We start from the raw sequence: 20499 nt of genomic DNA, 5'->3' as shown, positions 1-20499 counted from the left end.
ATTTTCAATGGTCTGTTTTGTGGCAAAGAAGAAAGCATTGGAAAATATTGCTACTGAACAGCTCAAATGAGAAGGGATCATCTTGCAGTATGCATGGCTGCATGTTAGACTTGTGCTGAAAGCTTTTTATACTTCTCTAAGCTTGTATGACAGGTTATAGTTAGAGCTGGGAGGGAGGAGTCTTTTTTTCTTTTTTATCTCTCCCTCAAGGAGCTTTTAAGGCTTAGAAAACCTGAATATACTAACAAGGTTGTGCTGTTGCCTGAAGTGGCCCAGCAGTGTCCCTGGCCCAAAGGGCAGTGATCCAGGGCTTGGAAATGAGGCAGGTCCGAGGTCAGGCTGGGTGTTGCAGTTTGGATCAGGGGGGTGGAGGGCCAGACACAAGTTTGTGTGACCAAGGCAAGGCCCAAGGGTTTGAGCTTCACTGCAGCTCCATAGCAAATAAGTGAGTTATTCCTAAGATGAATATCTTCTCACTTAACAGAGATTTTCCCCCCATTCTTCTGGTTTTTTTTTCTTTAAACAGCTGAAATGCCAGCTTGAAACCAGAAAACTTTATGGAAGCCAGGCAAATGACAAAACCTTCTTTATTTAAATGTACCTCAGTATTTGTGAGTGTTGCGTGTCTTCACAGGAAAGAATGTGTTATTCTCTGGCATGGTACTGGAACAGCATTGAAAAATGTGCATTCAACCATGGATTGAAATTTTCTGTGTTTTAAATGCTTCTGTCTAGTCCCAAAGCAAAGAAAGCCCAAATGAAGCAGGCATAGCTGGGACAGGATGAGGTCTTGATCACCAATCTTGCTGAGCAGAGCCCAGCCAAAAAGGTGTCCCCAGGCTCATGCAGAAAGCATCTTTATTTCAGTGCCTTGTATCTGAGGAATTCCCTGAAAACTGCTGCCAGCAGTAGTGCTGGATATTTGGGGACTGACAATCAGTGAATTCCTGGTAATTTTGTCCTTGCCACTGCTGCTGTTAGGGATGAGCCACAATAGTTGGGTTGTTAGTGGAAGCTAGAGAGGAGGGCAGGTGTGATCCTACACTAATTTCCTCCTTATTCTCACCTGTATAACTGTCCCTGCCCTCAGAGGTCAGAAGTCATATTCTGGAGTACAGAATTTACCTTCCTTGTCCTGTTGTTTTAAATGTCTTCTAAGAACCAGATAAGATCAAAGCCCCTCAAGTGTGCTTTAGATAAATGGCTTGCTCTTTGTAAGCAAAAGCAAAAGATTGAATTGCCTTGACATTTTATAATCTTTCTGATTTCACATGTTGAATGTGAAATGCATTGCAAAAGGCCCTTGTCATTTTTCTGAAGTCTGCTGGGTCTCTAAGGATGGGAGTAATATCCTCACTTCCTTGCAGTCTCATTCCTGTATCTGCTCCTGCAACCTTCAGAAGCCTGATGTAAGGTTTTGTTTACCCCAGGACTGTGCTGGCTTCTGGACAGTTTAGGCATACTTGTTGCTAAATTATGTCTTATGAGAAAATATGAGAAGATCAAATACAAATTTATTCTCTGGAATACCTCAGCTGCATGAGTTGCTCGAGGGTGAAGCTGGGTGACTTCTCGTCAGTCAGTACTGTCCTGTTCTCCACAGTACTGATCTCTGTTTGAGCTACTGGAATTTATTATTTGGAGAATGAGCTTTCCCAGCCTTGGCTCTAATCTTATTTACTTGTGAACAATCTGTATACAGCATTGACACAAAAAATTTCAGTGCCAAGCTAATATGCAGTGCAAGAGATAACATATTTAGATGTCTGTGTTGGATTTGGGAGGCTGTGAAGCTCATCCTTCTGCCTATTCTTATCAAGTAGTTGACTGCAGTGTTCTGCTACTGTGTAGCCTGTCAGGAGTAGAGGTATTTCTGTCAAGGGAAAGAAAGAAAGAAGATTCAGTCCTTTTCTCTTTCTGCTCTGTTACTTCAGGAGATGCAGAGCAGAGAAATGTGATCCCTGAGGATCTCTGCAAATAGTGAGATGAGGATGTATAGAGAAGGCAAAAATCAGCTACAGGATGCCATGCATTGAGAAATTCCAGATTCAATTGGCTCTTGACACCCCAGGCTTTAAACTGCCTTTTGGTAGCAGGGATTGTAGATGATGCTGTCTTAAGGCAGCAGACAGCACCGTCAGGGCTCTTCCACGGACACAGCAGGGGTGGGGTGGGCTGTTGTCAATGAGACATCAAATTCTTACACCAAAATGACTCTTTTGATAGTCACTCTTTCCACATAAATGTCAGAATCTGTGATTCTTTATTGGTGGTAAAGCGTTTTGTCAATCATTTCTCCCTTGAAATGAAAACAATGCAATTAATAATGCTGAAAAGAAATGTTTTACAAAGGACTGGAAAATGTACTGATTTTGAGTCCTGGTGAAAAATAGAGCCTTCAGTGTGCCACTATTTTTGATAAAAATGTTTTCTGACAAGACTTCTTTTGGTAAGGAGTCTCAGCCATCAGGGGAGATGAGGAGGTAATGACTGGCTGGCTGTTGTGTCAGATGTGTCTGTCTGTGTGTGTGTGATGTGATCCTCATTGCTTAAAAACACACTCTCAGGTGAGACCACCTGCAAAGTTTATGCTCATTAGAGCTTGTCTCCAGAGGCAAGGGCGAGGACTGTAGCTCACAAGGCTGGCATTCAGGTATTTTCTAATCTGCATTTGGAGAGTTGTCTGGCTGTCCTCGGCAGCTGACCCAGACCTGCTCTTAATCCCAAATTTCAGCCAAGGCTGAACCTTGTGTACCAAGGCAGGGAGGTCTTGAGCTAGAGATGTCTTCCGTCCCAGGGCACAGACTGCACTGTTTGTCGCACTTAGGGCATGACAAAAATGTAATTTATTTAATCTAATCTGTTTAACATTGCCCATACTGCCACTGCCCTTCAAATTTCTGGTTTGTGTTTGTGATTTTTTTTTTCTTCTCCCTGAAAGCTGAAGTCCTAATATCAGTTGGAGAGGCTGTGGACAAGCGAGGAATTTGTCTTTGTATGAGGCTTTTAAAGTAATTATTTATGGTTCTAAGATGATTGCATATGTTTCAGGGTCAGCACTGGGTATACATTTTTAAGAATGCTATTAAAACTTTCATACAAAAAATCCACTATATGTCTTCCTAGGATATTATTTTATTTGATTAAAGAAAGTATTGAATGCACTGCTATTGAATAAACTCTCATTTAATCTTTCAAAACATCTACAGCATTTTCCTCCTTCCAGAACAGGCAGAATTTAAACAAACACCAAGCAAAGAAGGGGACAGAAACATCTTCTTGATGTTACATCCCTTTCACTTTAACTGGGACTAGTTAAGCTAAATGCATAATCACAAGCTCAGAAGCTCGATCTTTTGCTGAAGCTCATGTAGCAGGAGTTTGAAGAGCCACAGTGTGATTGATGTCAGGTAAGCCTGGAGCTGCACTGGCCTTGAGCTTGGTCTGTGCAATAATGTGAGTTAACCTCAGTGAACAATCAACAGCCGCAGTCTTGGGCTGGCAGAGCTTCCGGATTATGACAACAAAGAGACCTCCAGGTTTATATCCTTTGAAAGTTAAGTGAGAAAGAACTTTGTGGTCAATGTTTTGATGGGGTCAGTATGGTTTTAGACACTTTCAACAAAATGGATGCTGACATTCCTTGTTGTCTAGTCCTCTGGCTGACATGAAAAAAAAAGTTCATAAGGCAAAAAGATTAATGAAAAGGGAAGAAATCTATTTTAGATTTTAATAATGATTTATATTCTATTAATTTTATTTATCTTAATTTTATAATTAATTTCATTTTAGATTTTAGTGATGTTGCCTATAGATATGTCTTGTTTGGTGGGCAAGAGAGCTTCTCCTCTGCTTCAGTCAAAAGTTCAGAATTTATTTCTGGGCTATGTGCCTGGTCAGTTGTATCTTTATATGTAGATCACTGTGCTAAAATGTGGAAGGATTTACAGCAAAAGAGTTAAAGTCGTGGTGATCTCTAAAGAGTTCACTAGGTCAAGCAAATTCTCTCTCCAAGATTATAAATCAAGCTAGATCAAGGGATACAGAAAAGACACAAGCACTTTTTTGGCTTGGAAACAAAGCAGAAACATTGCAGAAGCAATTCCTCCACCTTTAAGTTTACTCAAATTTTTGTTGGTTTTGTTGCTTTTGCCATTTGAAACTGGAACAAATATGGGATTCTCTTTTTTTCTAATAAGCTGGAAACAAGAATAAAGACCCATTTGTCCCGATGAGGTCCTTTTTACTACATAGTGCTCTCTCAAGATGGTCTCCATTCATGCCTCACTTCTATAAAGTCCTCTCTTAAAAGCTGCTGGGGAATAGACTTTGGATGCATTTTCCCAGTTGTGAATAATCTGTTCCTGTGGTATGGATGCAATTTGGATAAAATCATTATGAGGGAGAGCAGATTTTGTACCTTGCATGGCACTTCAGGCTCAGTGCCTGACACAGTAGTGCTGATCTAGGCAGCAGTAATGTTCAGAAGCAGGTAAAGACACATTGATGCAATCAGCAGTTCATAGTGTCCTTTCCCATACAGAATCATATCTTTCCTGAAAGATCTTCTAGTGCTGTACTTGAATTGTTTAATTTATGCAATAGATTTTCTTTTCTTTCTCCGTACGTCTCTTGTACTGAGTGTGTGCTTGAATGGGAAGGAATGGCCTTATTTCTTCTGACTATCTAATCAAATTAATCTGTTTCATTTACTTGGTAATTAGACCATGCATGGTTTTTTTTTTACTCGTGAAGTAGAAGGCAGGAGTGCTGAACATCTGTGCTTGTTCCTGTGGAGTCTGTCTGGTTGAATAAAGGGCATCCTCCAGTGTCATCCTCTTCACTTGAAACAGGTGTTTGAAGTTCACCCTTTTGGATGGCTTTGAACCAAAGGCAGGGAAAGCCTACTGGGAAAAGAAGCATCAAATGCCTTGTAGGCCTTTTGAAAGAGTTAGATCTCTCTCTGATCTCACTGGTTTCAGTCAGGCTATTAGGTCTTTAGGCATCTTGTCTTTGAGGATTAATCTGAACTCTTAATTGTCCATTTCTGATGATTTCTGTCACTCCAAGTATGCTAATTCTGCCTTAATAGCTATGGAAGTCATTGCATTGGCATAAAAACACTTGTTATTCTGCTTATAATATTCTTCACTTAAAAGCCTGCCCTTCAAAGCCTTTCAACCAGTCTGTAATTGGGGTGATGGGGGATGAGAAGCATGAGCAGAGCCATAGCACTTGGTAAATCATTTCTTCTCAAGTTCTCTGGGTTCCTGGAGCAAGGGAAATGTCACCATGTCACCTTTTTCCTCAAACCTGCTGGTAGCAAGTTGTCGGAGTGTTGATTCCCAGGCACTTTGCATTAGAAGGGGATCTAACATCTGCACTTGCCGAGTGTCCTGTGGGCTTTGCCGAGACTTCACGTGCAGTTGGGAAGCAGTGTGCATTTGTATGTGAGTCCTACGATGGAGGTGGAGTGCCACAAAGACGAGGAATGGAGAAGGGACTGTGCAGCTTTTAGAGGAGAAGGCTCAGGGGGAATCTTATCAATATATATAAAAGCTGAAGGGAGGGTATGAAGAAGATTGGAGTGAGGCTCCTTTTAGTGGTACCCAGTGACAGGAGCAGAAGCATAGACTGAGACAGAGGAAGTTCTGTCCGAACATCAGGAAGATGCTCCTGCTGTGAGGGTGATTGAGCGCTGGCACAGGCTGCCCAGAAAGGTTTTGCAGCCTTGTGGCTGGAGATCATCAAAAGCTGTCTGATACAATGCAGGGCAGCTGGCTCTGAGTGCCTCTGCTTGAACCAGACAGTTGGATCGGATGTTCTCCAGTGCTCCCTCCAACCTCAACCAGCCTGAGATTCCGTGAAGTTAAATTTTAATACAGGACATCATGTGGGAAATGACCTGATCTGGGATGGAGGTTTAATTTTCCATCTGCCTTGTCTTGTCTAGTGCTATGTGCAGTTACTTCATTCTTTGGTACAGTATATAGTCCCACTAATGATGCCTTTTGCTCTTCTACTGATGGTGCTTTTTTATTTTTTAAATTTAACATGTTTAATATAATCTTTTCAATTTCTGTATGAATGAGATTTCAGGGAGAGCTCTGCTTTCTTTTAAAGCTAGAAATGAAAAATTAGGTTTTGTGATTATACAAAATAAGAACAGAAGTATAACTTTCTTAAAAACCCAAAATAGTACTTAAGACAGAGATTCTAACGCTCTGTGTTTTAGGAAAACATTTTTTGATTTTTAATTTTTCTTTTCAGTTTCTTGTGTTTTCTATTTTTCAATGAACTTTCCCCTGCCGTAGCATTGGATTTATAGATTATATATTCTGGATCGTCTGTAGAATTTATATACATATCTTTCTTGACTCTCAAGTCCATGAAGTGCTCATCTCTGATCCGGTGTTTAATGGGATGAAGTGCTCATATCTGATGCAGTGTTTAATAGCATTCAGATTGTGCGAAGAAGCTGATAGTGCTGCCCTGTTCTAATGAAGCGCTTGAACATGGGCCTAAGTGGAAACAGGCTGTGTGTGATGTTCAGCAGTGCCCATGGGAGAAAGGAGCTTAAATCCCATTGAGAGTGCAGAACACAATTCCACAGCTTCAGAGTGTGATGTGTTGCCTTGCTGTGCTCCTGCTACCATTGGTGGGTGTTGTCATTCTGAGGACTTACAGAGCCAAGCTGTGGGTCTCATGCATCATCTCCTTACAGTCACACCTTGCCAGGTTTTTCTCTATTAGGTTTTAATCCAGTGGTTTTAGCATTTTAATGAGGGGGGGGTAGTCTCTTCTGTCCTTCCCAAGGGCACAGTTAGAAAGAGTTGTTTTCCTTATGTTTTGTAAAAGATGTGTAACTCTGACACGCAGGCTTTTATTTTGCAGGTCCCCGGTTCGCTGGTTGCAGAGAGGCCACCTTGTCAACTGGGATCCCATCAAGTGCTCTGAGCTCCCGTTCCTCCATCAGGTACGTGAGGAGTTGTGATCAATTTATTGATTTGGAGTAGCATTCTGAGTAGATAATTACATTTCAACTGTAGGCCTCAGTGGATGGCATTTTAGAGAGCAGAAATGGCAATCTGCAGAAAGCAGTACAGTTGATACAATGGATCAGACTGGTACCAGGAGATGTTGCTTACTGCTGATGTGGATTGTGTTTCCTTGGTTCCCCTGGGGTGTGGTGGCCTGCAAAGACATTGTACTGAGCCCTTTGCACCAGGGGACTGAAGTGGCAACTGAATTATTAGTCCAAGATCCTCTGTTTTTTCTTACTGACAAACTAACTTCACGTCCTGTGGCTGTTGTTTACCTGAATATTAAGCACAACTGTATTCTTTCATACTCAGATCACAATTTTTGTTTATTTGTGACAAATGCTGATATATTATGAGAATTCACTGTTTAAGAAAAAAAAAAAATAAAAACCTATGTACTGAAGTAATGCATGAAATCTGTCAATTTTCATTCTTTCCCCCAATTCTCCATTTTTTTGCACAGCTTATGTATTTTGAATAGGAAAAAAAAACCCCAAAAACAGTCCAGTCCTTGAAATCATGTTATAAAGACAGTGAAGGTGTAGAAGAACACACTGTGGGAAGGAAAGGGCAGATAAACAGATTAAAAAAAGAGGTGCTGCAGCACCTGGCAGAGTTGCTGTACCTATATAGTTGATCACTCAGCAACAAATGGCTGAGAGACTGAGATATATTTGGGACAATCTCACAGAGTGCAGCTCCTGAAGTAGGCAGAAAGGAAGATGATGATGCATTGGTGTTTATGTTCAGTCCCCTTTAAAGCCCTATAGGGAAAAATATTTCTGAATCTTCTGGAAGACTAAAGCTGAAAATAAAACACTGTAATAACTTCCAAGTGGATATATCTGAAGTGGTGAAGCTTTTCAGTAGAGGCTCAGTCTTTCCCATTTATTTTATTTAAATACTTCCTATTTTAGTTTTCTTGAAACAGTTACAGGTGACAGTATGACCAGTCCCAACCTGAGGAAAGTCAGATTTTGTCAGAAATCTAGAAAGAAAAATCATTTCTGTTTTGGAATTTAAAAGAAAATACAGGTGATAGCAAATAGCAAGTGCTCACTGCAAGCTACTGAGGACATTCAGAGAAACAATCACCATTACATGGTGTCCCTTTTTACTGGGAATTGCAGGTGATTATTTAAGTCCATGTAGGTTTATGGACTTCTGCAGCACATGTAAATTGAAGATTTGATCAAGGTCCATAGTGTGAAGTGGAATTGAAGTCCACTGATGTTAACTGCTATCAACTTTTGACTTGAGGTAGTCTCACACCCTAAAAGGGTGGTGTCTCTTAGAAATTTTTACCTTGCTTGATTTTCAGTAATCTGTCTCCTCCTGCTCCTGTGTCTCTAGGTCTTGGATTGCTTTGGTTTTATAGTGTTTGGGGTTTGTTTGTTTGTTTTGGTTGTGTGGGGTTTTCCCCTCCTTTTTAAAAATGTATTTTCTTTGGTTTTGATGTGTATCTTTGAATCTATGACTTCCATGTTAGTTATGAGTGGAATGAAGGTCTGTTCTGTATCATTAACCTTACCCTGTGTCAATCAAATCAAATGAATAAAATGTCAGTGATTTATGCTGGAAAATAACTCTTTTTGTTAATTTTTCTCCCTTCATTTTGTCTGTGAAAATCAAAATATCTGTTGTTACACAGGCCCCTCAAAAGGGCTGTTCTGTCCATGGAGGTTTTGCAGTTAAATGGAGCAGGTAGTGTTGTTGTTGGTAGTGTGGCCATAATTTACTCACTAATATGGACTTTAAATGGACTAGTTTTTTTTTCTTTTATTTACTGAACTACTGTGTCAAAACATGAACAACTTTGCTTTCAACTCTCAAACTGAATTATAGGTTTAGGACAAGGAAATGCAGCAAACATAAACCTTCAGCAGTTGGACTGACCCAATTTTGTGCATTGTTAGTGATTTTGTTGGTTTTGTACTGTTGTATATTTAACTCACCAGAGCTTCCAGGCAAGGTTTGAAGAAGAGTGTGAGGCTTTGTTTTCTTTGTTACTGTAAATACTCACACAGGATGACTGTATGATTTGGAGGATACAACTCTTAAAACCGTGTTTACTTGCTCATCCTTACAGCATTGTGCACAGCACTGCTGTATAAAGTGTGCAGAAAAAAAAGTCAAGCAAAATCTGCTTCTCTGCAGAAATCTCTTATATTGAGTCTTCAAGGTGGTCTTTACAGACTAAGGACAAGTGCTTTTTTTTTCTGGTGTGGGGCCTTTTGGGTAAACGTGGTGAATGAGTGCTGGGGCATCTGTTTGTGCTGACAGTGAATGTGTTTGATTATGCACACAGTAAGTGTTTGTACTTCATACAAAAGAACTGTGAGTCTCCCAGGTAGTATTTCACCATGGAAATCAGGTGGTGTGAATTGTTATCTCAAGTGTGCTGTCACTGGGAGGTGAGATTTATCCAGAATAGTCACTTCTGCTGTACAGACAAGGAGCTGACCTTGTGCAAGAATGGCACATGTGGTGTTCCTTTCTCTGACACAAGGAGGGGGAAAGGCTGCCTGTGTCAGTGTAGTACTTGCACACAGACAAGCAGTCTAGACCAGAAGCTGTCAGGTTTTAGATTCTGAGGCATTTAAAAGGATCTTTGTGCCATGTAAAGGCTTTCTACCTGCATGCCTGATGTTAGGAGTGGAGTCGTTGTGGAGAGGAATAATGCTTCGCTTTCCCTGCCAGAGTTTGTTTTTCTTTAGCTCTTCCTGCCTCTTGCCTCACTGCTGACAAGGAGCCTAGTTTGCCATACTAAACACCTTAGGGCTGACAGGATGGAGAAAACCGACAGGCTCTTTGACAGCAGTAATCAATATGAAGTGAAAAAATCTCACTCTGAGAAGCCTTTTCCAGCTATAAATGGCAACAGAAGGTGAAACTCTGATTCTTAGCCCAAATTGTGAATGCAGAGGACCAGGAGTCTGAGACCAGGGAAATATTTGCAAACCTAGAGTTTCTTGCTCCTCATCTGTGTGCCCCTCAACCTAGGGGAGAACTGCATTGTATGCGAGACAATCCTCAAAAATGCCTTCCTCAGCCCATGGGCTGGGGCTTTGCTTACTGCATCCCCTAGGACTTAGACTCATGGAATTGTTAAGGCTGGAAAAAAACCTTTACAATCATCTAGTTCAACCCTTAGCCTGGCACTACTATGTTCACCACTAAACCATGACACTTGGAGTGCCTCATCCCACAGTTTTTGAGACTTCTGTGGATGATGGATGCAGCACTTTCCTGGGCAGCCTATTCCAATGCCTGACCACACTTTAAGTGAAGAAGTTTTTCCCAATATCTAATCTAAACCTGTTCTGGTGCAACTTTAGGCCATTTCCTGTCTTCTGCCACTACCACTCATCACCACCTCTGGGCCCAGCCACCCAGTCAGGTTCTTACCCAGTGAGTAATGCACCTACCCAAAGCCATGAGCAGCCAGCTTCTCCAGGACACTGCTGTGGGAAACAGTGTCAGAGGCTTTGGTAAAGTCCACGTAGACACATCCATGGCCTTCCCATCATCCACTAAGCAGGTTAACGTGTCACAGAAGATCGGGTTGGTCAAACAGCAGCTGCCTTCCAGAATCCCATCCTGGCTGGGCCTGATCCCCTGGTTGCCCCATGCTGGCACTCAAGACAATCTGCTCCATGTCCTTCCCTGGCACCAAGGTCAGGCTGACAGGTCTGTAGTTCCCCAAATCTTCCTGCTGACCCTTCCTGTCGATGGGCAGTGCAGTTGCTGACTTCGGCCAGCGGGGACCTCCCTGGCCCACCAGGAACGCTGACAAATGATTGGAAGTGGCTTGGCAAACTCTTCCAGCAGCTCCCTCAGTGCCCTGGGGTGGAGCCCATCAGGGCCTACGGACCTGTGTATGTCTAGGTGTGTAGCAGGTCACTGACCATTTTCTCCTGGATTATGAGAGCTTCATTCTGCTCCCCATCTCAGCCTTCCAGCTCAGAAGGCTGGGTAGCCTGAGGATACCTGGTATTGTGAAAGAGTTGCTGCAAGAGCTTTCATTATCATACTGCGAGCTTCTCCAAAGTTCCCACTTGCTCTATGAGAGATGGTGAATTTCTCCAATTCTTGTGAGAGCCACTGGAAAATGAGGAAACTTAATCAAAACTAGGCAGAAGTAAGGATCAGAATTAGCTTTTTAACCTAACAGGTCTGGTTTATTTTTAAAAAGAAGTAAGTCATTTCTGTGGAAGAAAAAAAGTTTTTTTCTTTCCAAATAGATTTAATTGCCAGCAAGTCACATTGAAAATGGCAATAACAACTTGTAATTACAAATGGGGACAGACAGAAATTCCCAAAGCACCCGGTTAATCAAAAAATAGAGGCTGAAGAGTGCAATATTTTTCGTGCTGTATTATAGTGATAATGGCAAGTCATTCAGAAAGCACAATAGGAAAAGTTAGGTCTAGCTGATATATTCTTGTTTTGTGGCGCTGAGTAATTTTTAATATGGGCTCTTACTGTTGTCTTTGTTTTGCAGGAAGCAATGCAAGCAAATAAATATGTCTGTATCCCATATTGCTGTTGTACTCACAACTTAGCTGCTTATTTGGTTGATATGGGTTTTTTATTCCCTTTCTGTTATTTGTGCAGCTGGGGAATTCGGTGGTAATACAAACACAGAGCTCTTGCAGCACACGTTGTGCTGATCCATCTCCGTGTTTCGTGCAGTGTGTGATAACCTCGCACTGCGGATGTGACCGGGAGCAGTTTGCCCCCATGGTCACTTGGCTGGCAGGAGAACTGGGATAAGGATCCCTGGCCTTGAGTCTCAGCACAGCTCCCTCTGTCTGACCATGCAGCCTGTGCTTTGGTTTTTTCATAGACCTGTTAGTGGTACCATTCCTGCTTAAGGATGTGGGAAAGGTTTTAGATATTAAGCGGGTATCTTCCTGTCAGCACTAAATTAATTTTAAAGGGGAGATACAAAAGGATGTGCTATTTTTGTATTAGATATCATATGTCCTCTGGAATCATCGTTGCCAAATGCTATTAATGGCTACTCAAGAGATTCATTCTATTATCTTGACTAGCTTATTTCTAAAATAGTTTGACATTTTATTTGTGTGACTTATCTGTTGTTGTAGGGAGATACTGGTTTATTACCCTTTAGAAGGCTGAAATGTTAACCAGGAAATATGGGAGCTGGTTTCATTATTTTCTTACTATGAAATACAAACTCTCAGACTGGAGTGTCAGCTCTGCAGTAAAGGAGAATTCTGGCCTTGTGCTCAAGAGGTTTGGATTTGACTACGAGCAGTATCCCAGACCCTCTGTGGTAAGCTGCTTGTTCTTCAATCCTACAAAGCAGTTTTAAGCCCTGCACACCTTACATCTCAAATGGCAGACAGATGTTGAGATTGATTGATGTTGTCTTCAGTCTGTGAACAAGCACTGCAGGAGGGGAGTGGGCTGGAGTGAAGTTGGGTTCCTGCTCCCAGAGCAGACCTGTGAACAGTAGGACAGATGTAATTTAAAATATTCACTGGTGTCACTGCTGGATGTGTCCTTTTGGCAATGTGAACTATAATGGTAACTAGTATGTTAACAAAAACCCCTTTTACCTGGAAGAATTAGAGCCATTTCATATGGTCTTCGTTTAATCTGAACTTCTTTCTTCCTCAGCTAGTCCAGACATGCTTGATAGGAGCTGAAAGCTGTTAAGTTTAATGGCTTTGGGTGATTTTGTATGTCTGTTCTGGTGTCCAGTCCTCTCTGCTTCATGATATCCTGATTCCATCTTCATGTGTGCACACACTTTCGATTCAGGGATGAAAGATAAATATTTTATTTTGTTATGATCTTTGGGAGACACTGTGAGTAGGAGGGGGTTATTGAGAGGCCAGGAGAAAGCTCAGAGTCTGATAAGCAGGGAAAACCAGTTGAGATGGATTTGCAGTCTTCTGTGTGTGAGAACACTATTGTACTTTGCATTACCATTTTGAGTCAGGGAAGATAAAAAGCATCTGATTAATAAAGCCTGGATGTAGACATGTGTTGCTACACTTCTTTTTGGAGTCTGATAGGTCCTGGGCTTGGCACATAAAAAATCTGTCCTTTCATGAAGGAGCTTTTCTCCTATTAGAGAAAACTGTAAGGTAAATCAAACAAATAAGTAGAGCAGGCATGTATTATTAAGCAAGTTTTGTGTCAGTGAACGAATACCCACATTTTTAAAAAGACTCTGAAACTAAAGCCTGTGAAAGTAAATTGCTTTGTCTTAACAATACATCTAAGAAAGCTTTTGCTTTTTGAGGAATCAATAACAGTCAACTTATAGCAAAGATAATTGCACTCTTGCTTATTTTAATTACATTATTTTAAGTAGGTAAGCCACATGCTTAAACCTGTGGAAAATTTAGCAAAGCATAACAACCTTGCATATGGGGAGATTCGGGGGATTTTCTTTTACAGTGCCTGTATTGCTCCAGCATTTTAGCATGGGCTACATGCAACCAGAGGGAACATCTACTTGTACTTGTTTTTTAATCTAGGCTGGTGTTAGTACTTCTTTTCTGGGTCAACTGATTTCATTACAGACATGTTTGTTGCAGTCAGCTGTCTTGTAGCAGCAGTGATAAAAAGATAAAATCAGGCTTCTGAAAGCAATGGTAACAAGATTGGCTCAGAGTGGGTAAAGAGACTAAAAACAGGAACAACTTCATGTGGTGGAGATGGTACTGAATATTTGCTTTTTGATTTAGGGTGTATTTAATGGCTACAGAAGAATGAGGCAAAAGTTACCAACTCAGTTCCTGATTTCTTAAATGCATGGCTCTGTTTTGCAGGTGCTTAGGATGCTGTGTGTCCCTTTGGTAGTGAAAAAGTCTGACCTTCGGGTCATCTCACAAGCAGCAGAGCTCCAAGCACATTTGTAACAGCTCTTCCCCTCTTCAGCTGCTCAAGTGGTGCACCAGAGCTCCTTTAAAAACTGGAGTAAAGGGCTCTTTTGAAAATATTTGGCTGCAAAGATACAATGTGGAAAGTACTAAAAGGAGCACTTGGGTCTGAGCTGGGTTTGTAGCCACTAATACATAGGAGTGTAGCTACAAGCTGGTCTTTAATCTCCTTGGAGACCCCCAAGAAAAAAGGTGATAAACGTGATGCTAGTGGGTATAATACATTTGGAAAACACTAGGATTTCTGACATGATGGTTTTTCAAGCATTGTGTGTGTTACCAAAGGCAGTTAAAGTGGGATTGCAGTACACAGAACATCTGTTTCAGAATAAAATCTCTTACCTCTGCTTTTTACACATCTTGTGTGTCTTCTGTGGTGAATTGTGCCACACTGTCAGTGGTATCACTGACTTTTTTTTTTTCTGCTGAACTCCTCATGAATGGATTTGTAGCAAGAGGTCTGAGAGAGAATGCTTTGGATCAGCATTTGCCCTCTGGAGCTCTGCCAACGTAGCCTGGGGAGGTGGGGAGTCTTTCCTGGAGTTAAGGAAAAGGGAAGGAAAAAAAGCTGTGCTCTGAGCAAAGAGGTTTGCACAAAGCACACTCTATGGTGGAAACAAATCAGGTGGAAAAACAAGACATGCAAGCTGATTAGCAGTGCAACTAATTCTTCCTTACTTCACTATGAAGCCCATCCTCTTTAAAAGAAAATGGCAGTTATTGGCAGTTTGAACTTCTCCATGGTGGTCAAATTAAAGGGTTTTGTAAGCATGAGATGTGATGTTTTCTGTCTGTTGGAATAGCAGATAAGCCTTTTTCCCCCTCAGTTTGACCAGGACTTCACCAGGCACAGAGAACAGGGAGCAAGGGAGTAGGGAGGCAGAACTTCTCTTTATTTCTTGGTTGGTGGGTGTAGTTTCACAGTGAGGAACAGGAGCCACAGGAAAGCCCTGATCCACTGTCTTTTCAATTCAAAGACTTTCATTTATTTAAAGAGATTTGAAATAAACTTCAAACCTGTCTCCTTCAGTTAAGCTCAGGTCAACTTGGAAAAAAGAGAGATTAAAATATTATTACCCTGCCTTCTGCTTGCTTGGTGTTGAGTAGCACTGTGTTGCAGCTTTGTACATCAGCTCCTTGCCTGGCGTCGTGAGCTATCTCCCTCTGCTTTCAACCCACAGATTGTTTTGGCTGATTGCTGGAGGTGGAAATCTTGTACTCTATAGCCCTGCCTATCCCTGTCCCCATTTCTCCTCAGTGCAGTGGGTACTTTTCCTTTTCTGGTTTCTTCTGTAAGATCACAGGCTGTAGCAGAAGTGACCTAAGTAACTTGAAATGAAGTAAGTAAAGACTTGAAATGAAGTTGAAACAAAATGAACAAGGCTGTATGTGGAAAGTGAATTGGATTGGAAAGTTTTCACTGTGTGATCAGTCAAATCCTACGATCTGTCAGTTCTTGGACTTTTCCTAAAATAAGCTACTTTAAATTAATTATATAGATATAATCCCCATGAGGACATTTGTTCTGGGGTGAGAGTGTCTATGTGGAAATTGAACTCTTGAAATCACTTGAAAATATTCTGCAGTAACTACTTTGATTAATTTCTAAGCATATCAGGCCCTACAGCGATTACAGCTGGTATTGCTTCTGTACATCACTGCTTGCCTAAAGTAGCTCAGACTGTGCCCAGTAAGGAGTCAGGTTCAGAATTGTGGCCTTTCATTTTATTTAAACTAGCAGAAGCAAACAGTCTTCTCGATGCTCCATCTAAAAACGTGTTACCACAGATTGAAACTCTGCACTCTGTATCTGTGTGCTGACTCCACAAACCTCCCACCCTTTGCCACCATCTCTTTCATAACTGTAAAGTTTAAATGTGGAAACATCTCCCAAGTCAGACAAGGATATTTGGCTCAGAAAATGAGAGGAGGTCAGTGCATCCCATGAAGTGATGGGTGAGGGGATGAGATGTGTCTAATGGAAAAGACTGGGAAAAGGCAAGGGAAGAGTACTAAAGGAGAGAAAATCAGAAGTAAAGAGAGTGGAAATAGGGAGAGGCTGTAAGGTTACGATGAAATGAAAATGAGTAGTTGTTAATAGACAGGAATTGCTCTGTGGCTTTGGATAGGCTGGACTCCCTGCTTCCCTGGCTCTCCTGCCGTGCTGTCCCTGTTCACTTCAGCAGAGAACTCGGCTTTCATCACTCAGAGGTTGCCATCTGTCATAGTCACCCACTGGCCTGTGAATTATTTGTGTTCTCTAAAGGCATGAACTGCTGAACGCGTGAACTCTGCTGTCACTCCAGGGTTGATGCTGCAGCTCAGCTGGAGGCCAAATGGTAGAGTCTCAGCCCCCAAAAGAGCCCCAAAGCAGCTCTCTCCAAGGTTTCCAAAGAAGGAGTGCAGACCTCAACTGTGCTCAAGCCAACTGTCCTCTGCTGAGGGCAGAGTAGCAATATTTAAAACTGGAAAAAAAAAAAGCTCGTCACCTCTGTGGAGCTTACAGTGCCATTATTGTTTGGATGAAGTTCACAGATATGGTGTGATAACTCAACTATTTCCAGTATGTTTAAAGCTATCTGCAAGCATGTGAGTTCACCCTCACCTTCCATTGATGCTAAGGGGGAAGTGTGATACACGTATTAGACTATAGCACTGACCAAAATAACCCCAACACTTTGCACCCGGTGGGCAGCTGATGAATGTGATGGTCTGTTTCAATGTCACTGCAGTCTCCCTGCAGTCAGTGTTTAGACACAAATGACAGAAACACAAATACATTCCCAAAATCAAGAAATAATTACAGTTCATGAACAGCAGAGGGTTAGATTCAAAACTGGGGAAGTTACCATAGTTTCATTAAAGTTTCATGTATTTATGTTTACATTATTTTATCAGCATGATTTCACAGCTCCAGTTTAGAGCGTGGCATCGAGAGTAACTGAGTCAGCTTAAGTAAGGTGGAAGTGGACTCTGCTGTGAGGAGATCAGAGCTGGGAGCGAGAGTTAGCTCTCTTAAATCAGCTGTGCAGTCAGTAAAAATAATTATGTGGAACTACAGCCTAAATAGAGTGCTGCAATTTTATACCCGCTCCTGATGTGACTGGTAAATTGTAGGTAAAGTTTAATTTACCCACCACCCCCTGCTCTTCGTGCTGACTGTCATAATTATGAAAGCTGCTCTCATCTGATCATGGTCTTAAGAGTTATCAGTATGAGGACACTAAAGGCAGGCTAAGAGTGAGTCATACACTACATACAATGAATTTATAAAATAGTTATGCCAGTGGAAATAGCAAAGAAATTTGGCATTCTGGAAGTCCTTTTCATAGTCCAAGTGCATATTACACTCTTACTAATTTAATAATTTTAGCTTACCTTTTCTGAAAGTGTGTTGATGCTGTTTGTAGTGATTTTGGAAGATGCAAGATCTGTTTAACAACCTCAGTCTCATGTCTTTCTGTTATTACAGAGCTATTTGAAATTTTGTTTGAGGTTAAATCGATGCAATTCCTTTTTATCAACTGAAGAATGCTTCTAGTGTATTGAGAACAGGGGGGTTTTTTTGTTAATTTTGCCAAATAATTTTATCTATTGCTTTATAGTTTAATAAAAACTTTCTGAAGGACTGAAGAGAGCTTCACGGTATTTTTTAAAATTTTCGTAATGTGCAGGTGGAAGATACTTGTATTGTCCTGGGGTTTGGAGTTTAGGAAGCCCTTTATTTACTATTTCTGGACATGTCTGTGGCACAGATTTAGATATTCTTTGCCATTTTGAATTTCTTTCTTTTGACTTCAGCAGGTACTAAATCTAGCAAGGGCAGACATGTCACTATAAAATTGAATCAGAGGCAGGAAATAGGCATTTGTCATATGGATGAATTCCAACAAGCTTGATTTCATATTGCTTCTTGAAAAGCAGCCTGACACGATAAATGACAACAAATTAAATTCTGTTTAACAGACAGCAAATGAAATTCTGTTTAACAGTTACTGACCTCTTTTTCTGGTAGTATTCCTGCAGAAGTTGCAGTATTCAAGCCTAAATATAGAAAATAGGCTGCAAGCATGTTATGAAGCTTTCCACAGGTATAGTGTTCTCCAAAGTACTTCGAGTGCTAAAGTCTTGCTGAATACAAGTAATTTTGCTGTTGTCTAGTTCTGTTACAAATGGGAAGGGATAGAAAAATAGAAATTCTCCTGACAGATGTTAGCCATGCTCTTTGATGTACATTTGGCAAGCCCTTGTACCTAAATTGCAATATCCTCACACACATTAACATGCACTAGTTGATCAGTGCTTCTTTGCCCTTTGCCTTGGCAAATGCATAGCTAATAATGTTTATTATCTGATCACAATGGGAAATTCCTGTAATTTTAGAGTTATTTATTGCCAAGGTCAACATGAGCTGGCATGCCAACAAAGCCCAAGGAGGGCAGTACATCTTACTGGGAATGGCAGAGGAGGATGGCTGGATTCCTTATCAGGGAGTCTTTAATTTCAGCTGTCCCTGCTAAGAAGTCTCTCTAGGCATGGGAGAGCTCTCTTTTGGTGCCTGGGTTAGAGAGGATAAAGCATGTGTAGGAGGGTATAGTTTTCCTCCTATTACCAAGTACATGTGGGCAAAGAAATCAGCAAAGCTCATGGAGCTGCCACCTCCTGCTGAACCACCTCCTTTAAAATCTTTGGGGCACATAATTAGATGTATGTTAGCAGAAATACATTTAGTAGTACAAGGATACAGAAAAACATGCTCGTGAAGATCAGTCATTCTGAACAGGGAGAAGTCTAAGCATTCTCTCTGCCTCCTTGTTCTATGGGAAATCTGGAAGAGCCAATTGTGACAAAACCAATTTTTTAACCAATTTGAAATCACATCTGGAAAAATGTCAAGATACTTTACAGCCTTACTTGTAGTCAAGCAAGCATTGAGCAGAAATTTGTCTAAGCCAGCTTACTCTCTTCATAATGTATTTGTATTTATTGTGTGTATATACACGTATCTCTGTTCCTGTAAAAAAGTGGACTGTGGAAAAACAATGTTCATTTCTTAGAATCCTTGAGTACAGTGATCCCTCCATACCCCTAAGGGTTTCTGGATGTATTATTTCTTTCTTCTTCTTTTTTTTTTTCTTTTTTTTTCCCATTCTCTTTTGTGCCTTTAAGAAAGAGGATCAAAGGCCAAGTTTGGCAGCAGCCATTTCCTTTTGAGAACCTCTGTTCTTTGCTGCATGTCAGATGGTGTAAGAGAATAGTTTTTAAACCAGATTAATTGAGTTCAAACAAAGTTCTCAAGCTTTGCAGAAGCTGTCAATTTGCGTTTTTATTTTTATTTCCTTTTTGACACAATCTAGTGTCAAAAAGAGTTCAAAATCCAATATGACAGCATGATGGGAAGGTGTTGTGCCTTCTTTCCAATTTAGAAGAATTGCTTTCCAAGTGAGATCTCCAGCATCTCCAAGTGCTGTGAGGAATGCAGCAAGTACAAAGATGCTCTGCAGTAATTGTCTCCAGGAGGCCTGGTGAAGCCTGAATTTGGATGTGGCTGAGCCAGTTGAGACCCTACCCAGTATGAAAGACCTCACAAGCTGGGACTGTGAGGAGCAAGTGTTCTGCTGTTGTATCTAATTTGCTAACAAGAAAACTGGTTTTGCTAATTTTTAATGACTTGTTGTATTAGGTTTCCTTGCAAATCCTTGTCTTCTGTCCAGTATTAGCTTCCTATTGGGAAAGCCCTGAGAGTGAAAGGAAATACAATTCCAGATAGTATATTCTGGCTGATTAGTTCTTTATCTTGGACACAGTTGCAGAGCTGCTGAATTCTGTGGTGGTATTTATTCCTACCTGTTGCTTGGAGTGGGGTTTGGTTCCCTCCCAGGGTGAATCTCCTGTTCATCCCTGTCCACCTACAGTTGTTGGTGTGATGAGCTGTTTGGGCATAGTCAGGTTCCCCGAAGGAGTAAATGAGAAGCTTCCTACAGGTTTTGTCAGTCTCTTGAGTACCCTCCACAGGCTAACTGCTCACTTAAGGTAGTGTTGCTCAGTCTCTAGACAATGTGAAATTCCTTTGGCTTCAGATCTGGGTTTCAGTGAACTGTGTATGCAATTTCTTAACCTTAAACTGTTGTTTAAGCTTGCAGTTCCCTAACAGAGCACAAAGCCAGGTGCTTAACTTTATGAATGTGCTTGTAGGCTTGAAAGTACAAGCAGGTGCCAGCTCTTGCATTTGCCCTGTTCAGTATTGCTCAGTATTCTGGATGGTGCAGAAGCTGCTGTGTAAATCTTAAATCTTTGGCTTGGCAACAGAAATGCCATGCAGTTAACTCACTGCCCGGTCTTTGCTATGCTTCATCAACTTTTCTGATTTCATTTGAGATTTGGTAACACCAGGTCTGCAAGTGGCCATGACAGCCAGAGGTGTTTGTAGGCATACAGCAGAGGTGTGTGCTTAAATGCATGGATGTCTGTGTGTACACTGAATGCTTATGCAATTCCATTGCATTATGAGTTACCATAATGGTAACTCAGCC

General features: G+C 41.2%; 1 protein-coding gene across 11 annotated transcripts in view; it reads left to right on the top strand.

Moving 5' to 3' along the window:
* TSPAN4 (tetraspanin 4) overlaps window positions 1-20499 on the top strand; it is a 415251-nt gene that overhangs the window by 141959 nt on the left and 252793 nt on the right. For 9 of the 11 annotated variants that reach the window (XR_010080524.1, XR_010080526.1, XM_063398243.1 and 6 more), the window contains one exon: window positions 6895-6976. The gene's annotated coding sequence lies outside the window, so the exon portion shown is untranslated. Of the gene's footprint in view, window positions 1-6894; window positions 6977-20499 lie in introns of those variants that run through there. The other 2 variants (XR_010080525.1, XR_010080527.1) reach the window with 2 other exon arrangements.

Source organism: Prinia subflava, chromosome 5, assembly GCF_021018805.1.
Source record: "Prinia subflava isolate CZ2003 ecotype Zambia chromosome 5, Cam_Psub_1.2, whole genome shotgun sequence".
NCBI classification, from domain to species: Eukaryota; Metazoa; Chordata; class Aves; order Passeriformes; family Cisticolidae; genus Prinia; species Prinia subflava.
Note: the sequence above shows the minus strand (reverse complement) of the source record. Positions and strands in the feature narration are given on the sequence as shown.